General features: G+C 40.0%; 1 non-coding gene across 1 annotated transcript; it reads right to left on the bottom strand.

Annotated features, from left to right (window-relative positions):
* Positions 1-3,685: 3,685 nt before the first annotated feature.
* On the bottom strand, positions 3,686-3,792 carry LOC148867238 (small nucleolar RNA R71). Its single transcript, XR_016112144.1, has one exon. It is a non-coding gene; the product is annotated as a small nucleolar RNA R71 (small nucleolar RNA).
* Positions 3,793-5,490: the final 1,698 nt, after the last annotated feature.

The raw sequence follows: 5,490 nt of genomic DNA on the forward strand, positions 1-5,490 counted from the left end.
TATGGTACGCTCCCATAGATGTCTAGCACTCATTTGGCTGTTGACATAAGGATTCCCATATGCAAGCCAATCTTGGATCTTCCTAAAAGGATTTTTGAAATGAAATCTCTCACCCACAACATTTGTGTGGCTGTCTAGGACTATGGTCGCCCCTACAACAAAGGAATTGTGGAATCTCTCACTACCCAATTCCTTGAGATTTTTCGGGATGCATGATTTGATAAATAGATGATGAAAAAGGAAAGATGACCTTTGTCAATGAGAAAAATCTTTTTATGCAGAAAATTGTTGAGTGTGGGAAAGTCATTCTAGTGTATTTCCCTGTTAAGCATAATTAAAAGACATCTAGTAGGTTTTTACACCTGTGCCATGCATGTTTGACATGGGCAAGTCAATATGCATGGCTCTTTAGGCATTTGGCTTTGAAGTCCAAAATATGCTTTGATGTTGGGAGTTGGGTCAACCACCTAATATAAAGATTAGGGGCATATGGGAATCCGGGCTCCCATAATGGATGTAGTGCAATGCAAATGGGAAGATGCTTGAGTTGAGGATTACGTACCTAGTTCTTACTTGTGTTGATGCTTGATAGCTAATGTTGATTGTAGTCGATATGCCTTGGAGATGTATGATGGAGTAAATGGTGGTGATTATATGAGATGCTGAGAATACTTTTTTTTTTTTTGATAAATGTGAATACATAACTTGTTGAAAACATTTTTTTTTATTTTTGGAAAATAATTTTTTTGGGAATTTCTTACCTCAGAAGCACCACTAGAGTTATTGAACTATTATCAGCACGTTGCACACAAAGAATTGATCCAAAACTATTGACTTAGAAGCTTAGCCATTTCCTTAAGATACACATGTCACTCATATCTGCCTAGGTTTTGGCCTTGTCATCAGACTAGTCATTCGTGATCACCTTAATTATTGATCACGTAGCAAAGCTCAACATATATCATTCCCTTGGCTTCAATTTCCTTCATCCTCAACTATGTGTAGCTTGTGTCATTTATTCTTTGTAAGTTCATCTTGAAGGGATATGGACCTCATTGCTCATGCCATTTATTATTTTGTGCATCATCTTTTGCTTAGATGCCCTTTCAAGTTTTCACCTAGCAAGCTTATTTCTCCTTTTTTTTGCTTCTTCTTTTTTTTTTGTGCCCTACCTTTTCCTTGAGTTGACCTTCTGGATTTTCAACTTAGCGGGTTAGGGAGATGTCCTTCCTTTGAAATCGCTGCATCTAGGACAAGGGTCTAGATTGCCTACGTACCCAATGTGGGATCAAGTCAGTGTAGTTTCGAGAAAATTGATTCTGATAATAGGTGCTTGGTAGCTTCTTAAGATTTAGAGAGGACTTTGTTTGGGACAAAACGTGGTTTGGTAGTTTGGTTAGAAAAGGGAGGGAGAAAAATGCTCAAAGATAGAGGATATATGGTTGCTTTGAGGGTTAGTAGGCTGGTCAAAAGGACAGTGAGGTGCAAGTGTTCAAGGGTCAACTTCTTGCTGAGAATTGTAGAGCAATTTTTTTTTTCTTTATGCAAGGGAGTGTCTTAGATTTTTACCACCTATCTCCTTTGACATGAGGCTTTCATTTCCTAGGGGGACTGAGGAGGACTTTTCCTTAGAACAAAATGTGGCTCAGGGCTTGGGTGAAAAATAAAGGGATAAATGGCTTGAGTGGAATGTGGCACCTAAGGGCCTATTGAGGGGTTATGAATGCATTGTATCACCTCACATGAATGATTGGATAATTGATGGATTGTGATGTTTGTGCATGCTACGCATTATTTTTATTGCTTATACATGGTTTTGATGACGATTCTTAATGGTTTTTACCCTAATTGAGCAGAATTTTAGGGTGAAGAGAGCATGAAGACATGTTGATATGGCGGAAAAGGTAGTACTTTGGCCCACCAATAAGAAAGGCCCAGCCGCAGTCCTATGGGAGAACACTTCGGCCCACTAAGAAGAAAGGCCCAGCCACAGCCCTATGGGAGAACACTTTGACCCACCAAGGAGAGAGGCCCAACTGCTGCCCAACTGCTGATTAACCGCAGCCCTATGGAAGGCTCCAAAAGGCGGCTGACTTTAGCAAAATTGAAAGGAGGAGGACTCTAAACCAAAAGCCAAAAAGAGAGTATAAAAGAAAAAGAAAGAGAGGAAATTAGGGTTCGACCCCTTGACACAAGAACAAAGAGAAAAGTGCTAGGAGAAGGATCACAAGGCTGTTGAATGTGAACTGAAGAGGAGATCGAAGATTGATGCAAAAATTCTAAGTTGTCTTCTTCTTTGATTCTGCGAATTCGGTAACCTAGATTCAATTAGGGTTTAATGGTTTTCCTTTGTTAAATCTTTCTTTCTTTCTATTATGCGAACCATGATAGATGTTAATTCAGATTTGTAATTAATATTTTAAGCTGATCCAATTGATAGTGATTCAGTCTTGGGATTTCTTGATTAGGGTTTTCGATTATAAGAGTAGTTTTGGCCGAATTATTCTTGTTTCTTGAATTACTTGAATTGCTTGAGAAAGGGTTTAGATAATTAGATCAACTGATCAAGAAAATGGATTGATGTATCTTAGAGATAATATGCATGATTCGTTTGGCATTCATTCATTAAGAATTGATTTCCTTCGAATTCTTTGTCCTTAATGCATCTATGACGATTAAATTCTTGATAGAAATATAAGAGTTGTTGCGCATAGATAGAGTGGGCTGTGCTCGAAAGAGGCTGCTCATACAATTAGGAATTAGCCAACCTATGACTGAATTCAACTTCGGTTGGATAGCTTAATGGTATAATTGCTGAACCGGTTCTGCTAGTATTTTCGTGAAGAACGTCCTCTCATTGCTTAAGGCGGGTTGATCCGAGAATACTTAGGATAAATTGCTGATTAGGAGTTAAGTTTTTCTTTGTTTAACTTTCAAATTGTCAGATAACAAAAGGCTGATTCAGTACTAATAGTTGTTGGATTAATCCTTGTGGGAACGATACTCTACTCATCAGTATATTACTTGATCGGCTAGTGCACTTGCTAGTGTCTTCTAAATGCATCAAGTTTTTGGCACCATTGCCGGGGATTATCACAACAATATTAGGAACCATCTACTATTGTTAATCTGATTTTGTACAATATGTTCATGATATGTGTGTATTAGTATCTTTATGACTTTGACTTGTTCAGTTTATGACATGCAGAAGTGAAAAGGAGAGCATCATCTACGATCTAGAGATTGAACAAACTCTCTGCCACCGCCTTAGAGCTTCTAAGCAGGAGAAAGCTGAAAGTACAAAGATGACCGAACAAAGGACTATGATGGACTATGCCAAACCAACCCTCACACCAGGGCAGCCTCGAGCATTGTGAGACCAGCAATAGCTGCTAACAACTTTGAAATCAAACCAGCAATCATTCAAATGATCCAGAACACAGTTCAGTTCTGCGGCTTGGCTAATGAAGATCCGAACATTCACATTGCCAGTTTCTTGGAGATATGTGACACATTCAAGCACAATGGAGTTAGTGATGATGATGTGAGGCTCAGATTATTCCCGTTTTCATTGAAGGACAAGGCTAAGACTTGGCTGAACTCTCTACAAACTGGATCGATCGCAACTTGGGATGAAATGGTCAGTTGCTTCCTATCCAAGTAATTCCATCTATCCAAGACTGCAAAGATGAGGAATAATATCACCACCTTCTCTTAGCAGGATGGGGAATCAATATATAAGTCATGGGAGTGTTACAATGAATTAGTGAGGAAGGTCCCTCATCATGGACTTCCCGTATGGCTCCAAGTTCAGACGTACTGCAACGGATTATCTAAAGCAAACTAGACCATTATGGATGCTGCAGCTGGAGGATCCATTAATAACAAGACCCCTGAAGATGCCCATGCACTTATTGAGGAAATGGCTGCAAATAATTATCAGTGGCATTCTGAGAGAGCCCAAGTTAGGAGACAACCTGACCTTCACAATGTAGACACCTATACAGCACTATTTGCACAAATCGGCGCCCTCAGCAAGAAGATCGATGAAATGCAGTTGGCAGCCATGCATATCCAAACCGTAGCCTATGAATGGTGTGGGGGAGGTCATATCAGCACTGACTGCCAAGTTGGAAATCAGTTTATGCAGTCCGCTGAGCAAGTAGATTTCGTAGGGAATTTGCAAAGGCAGCAAGACAATCACTATCCTCGTGCCTTTAACCCCGGATGGGGGAATCACCCCAATCTGTCTTGGTCAAATCAAAATGCGGTGAAACTCCTCCCTCAAAACTTCTTTCAACCAGAAAAGAAATCTAATCTAGAGGAGTTGATGACCAAGTTCATATCAAGTGCAGAAATGAGATTTCAAAACCAAGAGACATCGATCAAGAACCTAGAGACTCAAGTGGGGCAGTTGGCATAGATGATATCCTCTATAGTCCAAGGCACCTTACCTAGCAATACAGAAGCAAATCCAAGAGAACAGGTGCAAGCCATTACCTTGAGGAGTGGTAAGGAGCTACAAGAGGTGGAGAAGAAAGCAAAGGAAGAAGGTAAGATGGGCGCAACCCTAGAAACCAAAAAGAAGGAGGAAGAGTAGTATAATTCCAGGAAAAAGACAAGTCAATAGCCCATTTCCTAATAGGCTTAAGTGACACAAATTGGAAAAGGAATTCAGTAAGTTCCTTGAAATTTTTAAGAGTTTACATATTAACATTTCTTTTGCAGATACCTTAGCCCATATGCCGCATTATGCAAAGTTCCTTAAGAAAATCTTGGCGAACAAGCTGCCTCAGAAACTAAAATATCTAGGGAGTTTTACCATTCCTGGCACTATAGACAGTTTAAAGATTAATAAGGCATTGTGTGATTTGGGAGCTAGTATAAATCTGATGCCCTATTCAGTTTTCAAGAAATTAGGGTTGGGTGAACCCCAACCCACTAGAGTTGTATTGCAATTAGCTGATAGGTCCATTAAGCATCCTAGGGGAATCATAGAAGTTGTACTTGTTAAGGTTGACAAATTTATTTTTCCCATGGATTTCATAGTGTTAGACATGCAAGAGGATGTTGATATCCCACTTATCCTAGGGCGACCCTTCCTAGCTACAGGAAAGACAACGATTGATGTCCAACAAGGGCAACTCAGCCTTAGGATTCAAGATGAGAAAGTAATTTTTAAAATGTCTGATGCGATGAAACATGCACTTTCTAGTCATGTTATATGATAGATGTCATTGATTATGTGGTTGGTGGGTGTTTTTAGGCTAACAGGTCAGCTGAGCCCCTTAAGTTATGCATACAAGAAGGAGAAGCCATCATGGGAGAAAACGAAGAAGTTCAAAGCATGTCGGCATACCTGAATGCCAATCTGTAGTTTCAAGGAAAGGGGTTCATCAAGTTGGAGAGCTTGGACAGACCCTCGATGCCAGAAAGCAAGACTTCAATCGAAGAGCCGCCCACCCTTGAGCTGAAACAACTCCCACCGCA

Source organism: Nelumbo lutea, chromosome 3 (genome assembly GCF_056320005.1).
Source record: "Nelumbo lutea isolate HS-2025 chromosome 3, American lotus-T2T, whole genome shotgun sequence".
NCBI classification, from domain to species: Eukaryota; Viridiplantae; Streptophyta; class Magnoliopsida; order Proteales; family Nelumbonaceae; genus Nelumbo; species Nelumbo lutea.